Source organism: Mastomys coucha, unplaced genomic scaffold (genome assembly GCF_008632895.1).
Source record: "Mastomys coucha isolate ucsf_1 unplaced genomic scaffold, UCSF_Mcou_1 pScaffold19, whole genome shotgun sequence".
NCBI lineage: Eukaryota > Metazoa > Chordata > Mammalia > Rodentia > Muridae > Mastomys > Mastomys coucha.
This window is the reverse complement of record NW_022196901.1, coordinates 666,770-676,321: the sequence shown is the minus strand read 5'-3', so window position 1 is coordinate 676,321 and position 9,552 is coordinate 666,770. Positions and strand designations below refer to the sequence as shown.

Below are 9,552 nucleotides of genomic sequence, written 5' to 3'. Positions count from 1 at the left end.
TCAGAAATCCACCTGCCTCTGCCTCCCAAGTGCTGGGATTAAAGGCGTGTGCCACCACGCCCGGCTTCATTTTTCAGAATTTTAACAATAATTTTTGAAATGATTTCAGCTTACTTGAATTAGAAGTAATTTCCAGTGGAGAAGATGCTACCAGTACAAAGAACTGCTACTGTATATCTTTACTCAGATTTCTCCTCTATTGATATTCTGCTGCATTTCCTTAGTTGCTTACCACTTTTGTCTGCTTGCATAAGTGCATATGTTCAACACATGCAGTTTTATCAGTCTTTTCTAACATTCTGCGGAAGCTTCAGACAGGTGTGCTTTACCCTGAAATACTATTGTCTGCTTTCTTAAAACAAAGCACTAATAGACACCCAGCACACCACCTTCTCGAGAGTATGTACTGTATTTAGTTTTTTTTCAGACATCTTAGGGCTCAGTTTCCCTATCTTCTAAGTCTTCAGCAGTTTTGTAAAGTATAAGCCTGCCGATAGATGGATTGTATATGACTACATATGCAATACACTCATATACATACCCTTTTTTGTTTTGTTTTCGAGTTATTTTCCAGACTAGCCTTAAATTTACTCTAGAGCCAAGGCTGAGATATCCTAACTTCACAAAACAAACAACCAACAAATTAGAGGATGTTTCCTATGTAGTGAGAAATCAGATGTAGACTGTCTGGGGCAGTATGGTGGCTCCACAGTGCTGTCATTTGTCTTTCTGTTTAGTCATCTTATTTTATGGCCTTGTGGTCTTAGGATGACATTCCAGGCTGAGTAGCAGTTTCTTTCTATTTCCTCTCTCTACATCCAGGCCTCTGCTTTTCTTATCAGTATCATATCTAGTAATCTCTAGAATTGAGCCAAGACAAAAGAACCCTGCCCTCTTTACACCACTTTTGAATTATTTTTTATTCTCTTCTTTTAGAAAATAATGCAGATTTGGCTTCTTGTGACATGAATTTATATTTAGATTAAGAACTCAGAACTTTGCTCTGTAATCTCTCTCTGTCTCTGTCTCTCTTATTTTTTTTTATTTTTTGGTTTATCAAGATAAAGTTTCTCTGGCTGTCCTGGACTCACTTTGTAGACCAGGTTGGCCTCAAGCTCACAGATCCGCCTGCCTCTGCCTTCTCGAGTACTGGGATTAAGAGTGTACACACCGTGCTTGGAACTCCCTCTATAAACTTGGACCCCCCTCTATAATCTCTTGAGTTGCCATGCTTAAAAGGTTTTCACGCCCTCTACCACTAAGTTATCTCAAACAGAACGGTGAATATGATCGATTGTATTATCAAATTGGAAGCTTATGTTTTGGGGAACATAGAAATTTATCATTGTACACAATAAATAGTGTTAAAATTTTTAAATATAAATATAATATTCTGTGCATATAAAACCATACAAGGCTTAGGGCAGAGTGTTTGCCTAGCAACTGCAGAGCCCAGAGTTTAACCTCTAGCACCAGTGAAAACAAATGAATCAACCTTGGGTGTGATGTGGGTCTTGTTCTCAGGGAATTTACCACATAACCAGGGAAGCAGATAAACGCTGAATTACAGTTTCAAGTGTTAAGCTCAGCATATGACCAAGTTAGACATTGTGTAACTTAGTAAAAGGTTAGGGAGCTATGAACTCAAAATGAAAATGGCTTTTAAGTGCTGGCTTTTGCAAGGAATGTTCTTTAGGGCAATGGCCTTTATAATAATCTAAAATCATGTTTGTTTTCTGATAAAGTTAATCTGGTTATAATATAATTAGGTATGGGATCTAAAAAGAATGGAAATTCATCTGATATATTGAAATATGTTCCTGCATGAATTAAATATTAGACATTTGTGTACATACATATATATATATATATATATATATATGTATATACACACACACATACACATACATACACCTGTACTCAAGGACTTTGTGTTTTAAAATAGTCTAACTATCAGTAGTATAATAGAACTATGGCTCCTGTCTTATAAAGTGAGGGCAACAGAAGCTTGAATTACGGCTGGAGCTCAGGGCTGGGTGGATAGTGTTTACTTCCGGGCCCCTCAACTCAAGATCATTCCTCAGGAATAATATGGTGGAAGAAGACTACTCCTCAAAGTTGTCCTTTGATAATGCATATAACCTCAAAATACACTTGCACACATACATAAATAAATGTAGAAGTTTTTAAAAAGACTTGAGCTCATTAAGTCCCATATTCTTTCCATGTATTCCTACACTGCCTTCCCCTTGACCTACTGTCTGCATGTTACTTCTACCTCAGAAATTTGTAAAATAAGATTAGAATACAATTAAAATAGTTTCCATTTGGGGACAGAAAGTATCAACCAGGCACTCTCTGTGTGGGATGGAGTATAATCTGGAAGATAACTGTTGGCCAGAAAATTGCCACATTACATGAATGAGGCAGTTACTGAGAACATGCTGAGATTAGTTTCTGAGAACTTAGTATTGAACTGATAAGACAGTGGAAGACAAGATAATAGCCTGGTGTGCCATGCCATTGGACAGTTGTGTAGCATTTATTAATGTTAAGATTCTTCTTTCCTGGGGCTGGTGAGATGGCTCAGTGGGTAAGAGTACTGACTGCTTTTCATGAGTTCAAATCCCAGCAACCACATGGTGGCTCACAACCACCCATAATGAAATCTGATACCCTCTTCTGTGTACTCACTTATAATAATAAATAAATCTTTAAAAAAAAAAGATTCTTCTTTTCCCTGCCATATTCAATGTTCAGAATGAGGAATAAGAAAAAGGAGTGTATTATTGCCAATAAGTAAGTGAGGATTAGTGGATTCCCCAAAGTAATTGTAAAAATAAAAATGATTTCCTCTTCCTAACTTAAATATACCAAATCATTTAAGTAGAATCACTGTTTAGGCTCAAGTTCTCTCTACTAAAAAGAGGTGTGCAAAATAAATAAATAAATAAATAAATAAATAAATAAATAAAAATTAAATAAAAAAAAAAAAAAAAAAAAAAAAAAAAAAAAAAAAAAAAAAAAAAAAAATAAAAAAAAAAAAAAAAAAAAAGAGGTGTGCTTGCTGTGGAACTAATGTGGGCACATGAAGCTTCTACTCCAGACTGGACTTGACCTGCCGTCCACAGATTTAACATGAAGTGTGTGTGTGTGTGTGTGTGTGTGTGTGTGTGTGTGTGTGTGTGTGTGTGTAATATGGAGGGACAAGAAAGAAGGTTAAGAGTCTAGACTGATAATTTGATATGATATAATGATGAGAAGCAGGGCAACTCAGGAAGTAGGAACCTCCTTTCTTAACTACTCAAGAACTGCATGTGTTAAGTGTCAGATATATAAGAGGAGGTGGAAAATAAGATTCTAGTGTTCAAGAACTATGTGGTCCAATAATATTTCTCATCAGAATCCTTGAGAAAACTGAGCCTTGGGGCTCTAAGCTAGAATTCTCCAAGTTGGCATGTATTCGAGTCATATAGACAGTTGGTTAATACACAAATCACTGGGCTCCACTTCCAGAGTTTCTGATTCTGGGCATCTGGGTAGGAGCCTCAAAATTCTTTTCTAACAAGTTCCCATGTCCTTCTAGGATTTCTGTTGTCTAGTATATGAAGTTAAATTATTTCTCCCCATGCCTCTGGTTTTGTTACTGGTTTTGTTTTGTGATTTAGTTGAGGAACTCTGATTAGTACAATTTTATTTATTTAAATATTTATTTTATGTATATGCATGCTCTCTGCATGTACACTTGGACATCTCAAGATGGCATCAGATCATACTTGGCTGTGTGCTGGGAATTGAAGTCAGTGCCTCTGGAAGAGCAGCCAGTGCTCTTAACCACTAAGCCATCTCTCCAGTCCCTTTATTTTATTTTTTAAATGATTTTTAAATTTATGCATGTGTGCAAATGCTCATAGACTCAAGAAGAGAAGATCAAATCCCCTGGACCTGGAGTTATTTGTGATTGTGAGCTGCCCAGTGTGAGTGCTGACAATTGAACCCAGGCCCTCTGTAAGAGTAGTATTCTTGGTCAAACTGCTCAGGTGAGCTCTATAACTCTGTTCCATTTCTGTATGGGACTTTGGAGAAGCCATTATCATTTGAGCAGATGTTTCCTATTGCTAGAGAGAAGCAGCCTCAGTTTCCATCCTGGGGTGATCTGTCCATAAGGCTTCACTGTTCCTGCATGGTGACTGTAAGACAGTGAGAACAGGCTTTGTAAAGACCGACAGTAAAATACTCTAGTTTTCTCTGTGCTTTCAGCCTTGAAGGGGAATGAGACAGGTTAGGAAAATATAGGACTGTTCTTTTATCAACAGTTTTTAGACACACAGTCTTTAAGTGATGGGTAATGTCTACATAGAGCTAAATAGGAAAAGTAAAAGAGTCAGGGACAGAACAAAGGCAGATGCCAGGTGTTTCTCCTGATCTTTGCTGTTACTGTGTGGACCCAAGTGAGAAGCCAGTGTTTTTTTAGGAAGCAGTTCCTTTACCTGTTATACATTGACATAGATTAATGCAGCATCTTGTACAAGACATGCTGGAGTGAAAGGGACAGAGTACAAGTCCATTCACTTGGGAGAGTCATTTGTCTGCTGACCAGGATATGACTTAAAGAGATCCATCCATTTAGTATATATTTACTTTTGGATCTAGATAGCATCAATTACACATTAAGGACCTTTTTTTAAATATAGCACATGCCATGATGTCAGTGTTCCATTTGTAACTTGAACTTACATTGACTTTGTCTTGATGCTTTATGTACTTTCCCTATCATACCTTTTACTGCTTTCACTTGGGTCGCATATATTTCTGTCTCTATAATTGATTTTCTGCTTCCATTTAACATGTACATTAAATAATGAATATCATTCATAAGACAGAAAACCATAGCTTTTTAAATTGGAAAATGGTATGGAAAGTAAGACACTTTGTTTGATATTTTTATAAGAGCAATTTAATTCTATCTATACATTGTGAATTGGGAAATATTGTCTTTAGTCTGGACTTTGCTGTTCTGTTTCTGTCTTGTATGTGTGTTTGTTTATGTACCTTCTAATAAGTGTCTCAGATGTAAGTGGCTCTCATACTTCTCATTCACTGTACTGCCTACAGTCTTTCACCTTCATAATTCCATCCTTCCAGGTGCATTGACCAAAAGCCACTTACTCCACTTTCAAGGTGTTGGTAAATTTTTTCTGTTCGTACTTGCAGAGTACATCCTGAGTTGGAATAAATGCTCACTTGCACCACCACTGCTCCTTCCCTCTGCCAAGCTGCCTCCCATCAGCTTTCACTTGGATTACTACAGCAGCTTAGAAATGGTGTCCTGCTTCTTGTTTATTTTTTCCTCACCCCCATTAGTTTTCCTATCAGTCTTCTAGCCAGGTTAAATTTAACAGGTCATTTCCCTCCCTGCAAAAAGCCTCCAGTGGCTTTCCTTTTCATCCAGAATAAAAATGAAGTAGTTTAAAGTAATCTTCCAAGCACTTAGCTGCTCCTGTTAGTTCTCTGACACCCTAACTCCTCACTCTTCTCCCCACAGTCTGGCCACCTTTCTCTACTTGAGCATCCAAGGTTGCTCTTTTTATCTGGAAGAGGCTTACTTGCAGATGGCTGTGACTCTCTCCTCCAGCTCTTTCCTCAGATGTCACCTGGGAAAGTCTTGCCTGTACTCTTCTAAGCATTGCACCATTCTCCCTTCCCTGGTTTGTTGAAATGACACTTTGTGTTACTATGTGTGAACTGTAAACTCATCAGTCTGTAATTCAGTTTGTTTTGATCTGTGAGATTTCCCTGTACATAGACATGTGTCAGGTGGTCCAAAGGTACTTTCTCCCCATGAGTTTATTTATCTAAAAAAGCTTATCTTTCTTCTGAGAATCGAACCTGAAAATCACATCAAAATCTTTATTTTGAATATTTGATTGTTCTGTTTCTCTCATTTGTCATATGCCTTTCTTTTGTTTGTATTTGAAATTACTGATTTTTTTGGAGGGGGCAACATTTTCCTCTGGCATAAATTATAGTTCCTAATTTTATGCATTTTGGAGGGGAATAACTAAACATCTTTTGAGCTCCTGTGATATATATGTATTTTTGACTGCTACCATCAACCACAGTGCTTCCTATCACTCATAGTAAGATACTGACATACATCTTGCTTTTGGGAGTTACAATAATGCCATAGTTTTTTTGTTTTTTTGGTTTTTTTTTTTGGTCATATTTTCAAGAAAAATCAATACGGATGTCCACCTTTTTAACCTGAATTGAAAATCTTGTGGCTATGATAGTTGAGCCTTTCATAGACTTTATTTTATGTAGCCACTGTTTCTTAGCTTCCTTATTTGGAGCAGTTTGGTTCTATAGAAGATCTGGTCTCTTAATTCAGTTTCTTTTGGCCCAATAAGTCTTGAAATTTGTGTACTTGATACAAACATCATAGTTGCTTTAGATTTTTTAAGTAATCTGTCATACTATATTTTGAATTATAGCCTGACTTTTCAATTTGAAAGTGTCGGGCTGGAGAGTTGGCTCAGTGGTTAAGAGCTCCAACTGTTCTACCAGAGGTCCTGAGTTTGGACCACATGGTGGCTCACAACCATCTGTAATGGAATCTGATACCTTCTTCTGGTGTGTCTGAAGACAGCTACAGTGTATTCACATATATAAAATAAATAAATCTTAAAAAAAAAAAAGTGTCACTGTAGCACTTAAGATCCATCTCTTCAGGATATAGAGTAGCACCAATGGATGAAGACTCAAATCTTCATAATTTGTTAGTCATACGGCTGTTATATTCCTGTGTGATCCTTATTACTTCATTAAGATGTATGGGATATAACGTGAAACCCCATGGGATCCAAGTTTTGTTTCTGATACTCTAGAGTTTCTAATTTAACATTTGTGACTTTGGTAATAGACAGATTGATCTGAGAAAAACTTATTATATTTGGTTCCTATAGGAATAGAATGCATTTAACACTTAAGATTTAGGGTTAACAAAGATATATGAAAATATAAATGAATTTGTCTAGATGCAACCAAGATTTATGGATCTACACATATAGTAGACTCTAATTTAGTAAATGGGAAAGCCAGGATTCAAACTGGGGATTCTCTAGAATTTTTTCAGGTTACCATTAAGCCTTTCCAAAATAAGTTTCTAAAGCTTATTTAGTATTTATTAGTTTATTGTAAAGTCAGGCAGAATTGCGTGTGAATTAAATGAGAGAAGGTAGATATACCACAGAGATAGGTTTTCCCATGATAACCTCGTTAGGAACCCAGAAATTTGATTTCTAACAGTTTACTTCTGCACATGTATTCAAGTTCAATGTTTTCATTAACATCTGAAATTTAACTCCAGAATATTAAATGTATAATTTGCATGTTTTTCCTTTCTGTTTTCCTTCCTGTTTCCTTTCCTCCTCCCCCTTCTTCCCTCGTTCTCTTCTTCCCTCTCTCTCCCCTCTTCCCTAGCTCCATTCTTTTTTTGTGGGGCTCAATGTTTAACTTACTGCTGGTTTCAAATTCCTGGAAGACCAGTGCCTCAACCTACTGAATGCCAGGATTATAGCCCTGTGCTACCACTTCTGGATGTAAGTTTCATGTCTCCAAAATGAACAAAACTCAGCTGTTGATTTGAAATTTGCCCTTTACAGTTTTTATGTTTATGCAATGTAAATTGGCAGCCTTATACACTTTTTTTTCTTTAAAAATACTTATTAGCTGGGCATAGTGGTACATGCATTTAATTTGAGCACTCAGAGTGCAAAAGCAGTTGGATTTTTGTGTGTTCAAGACCAACTAGAACTACATAGTGAGACCTTTTCTCCAAACTAATTCCATTTATTATTGTTGTTGTTGTTATTGTTTGTGTATGGATATGACTGACAACTCATGCCCTGGAGCACATGTAAAGTTCAAAGGACACCTTTGTGGAGTGGATTCTCTCCTCCCTCATTTCAGTTGGATCCAGGAATTGAACTCAGGTCATCAGGCTATCATGTTTGGGGAGCAAACATTTTTATCTCCTAAGTCATCTCTCTAGCCCTTTGTTTGTTTGTTTAGTATACATAAGTATCATTGATAGTCTGATTCAAGTGTTCTCATCCTCTTTGGAAAACTATTGTTTCTCCAGTGAATTGTTCTACTCCTGTAGTAAATGTCCTAGACACAATGCCATAATTATGATAGAGTGAATTTCTTCAGAATAGTTGAGTTGCTCTTGAAAGAGAAAGGATTTAACAGTTGCCAGAAACTTAAAAATAAAATAGAATACAATGGAGGAAGATATTTGTAGCTCCTTGTTCTATAAAGGAATATGATTGTCATCTTGTAAAATTGGTGAATTAAAGATCACATTACAAATGTAATCATATTGTATAGTTTTTAGATTGTGTTCCTGTCAAATTTATGTCCTGTTTCTGCAGCATACTTTCTACAGATTATAGGTATTTCTTCTCATATTACAACTTTTCCTTAAATTAAGTTTTTGCTTAAAAGGAGAAATAGTCCTTTTTATTAAGATAGCTTATGACAGGGAGTTTGTAATCCATATGGCCATACTTCTTGTTATATGCCCTTCCCAACTTGCAAGAATGACAAATTAGGGATGCAATTGCCTTGTATTAAAAATACAAAATTGATCAGCAGCCAAAACCAGATCATTCCATCAGGAAATTAGCCCTTTCCTGTGGCATCTGGATTTGAGCCAGGCAATCCGACTGACATCATTGATGTTTCTCATAGTTTAAGGCCTAAAGAGGAGTGTCCTAAATCTGAACAGCCTCAGAGTCTGTGTTCTAGGCACTGTTTTCATTTCAACAGAGTGCACACTGAGGCTAAAACAGCCATGTGGCAGACAGTGAGTCCAGACTGGACAGTTATGACTTCTAGAAATGCTAGTAACTAGCCTTTTGCAACAGCAAGGGAAGATTGAAAGGCTAGGTGCCTATATTCCAAGTTTAAATGACAGCAAGCTTTCTTAAGCTCTTTTTTAAAAATTACTGATATTTATTTATCTATTATTGTGTGTACATGTGCACCACAGCATATATATGGAGGTAAGAGAACAACTTACAGGAGTCCACCATCCTCTCAGGGTCTCAGGGTTTGAGTTCAGTTTTGTTAGACTTGGCAGCTAGTGTTCGTACTTGCTGAGCCATCATACCTGCCTAGATGTACATGAGGTTAAAAAACAACAGACCTCCATATGTATCCACACTCATTTACTAATGCAGACATACCCTAATAAATGAATGTAAAAAAAAAATAATACAACTCCCCCAACTTTAAAAGTGTATTGACATCTAGAGATTGTCTCTTATTTTATGTTGTCTTCACTTCTGTGTGATCCCACTGGGCAAAAGTTACTGAGCTTAACTCATTTTAGTTTGAATTTTATCTGTGTATCAGCAATGAAAACAAGTTTTGGTTTTCTATTCTGTTCAGTCTTTCCTGAATGGGAATAACAGTTATGAAATTACAACTATATAACAGCTTATATCACTTCTATCTTCCATGCAGAAGAAGTAATCACAAATAAAA

General features: G+C 36.5%; 1 protein-coding gene across 11 annotated transcripts in view; it reads left to right on the top strand.

The window, feature by feature from the left end:
- Positions 1-9,552, top strand: part of Ankib1 (ankyrin repeat and IBR domain containing 1) — a 174,553-nt gene that overhangs the window by 65,243 nt on the left and 99,758 nt on the right. The window lies entirely within an intron of this gene.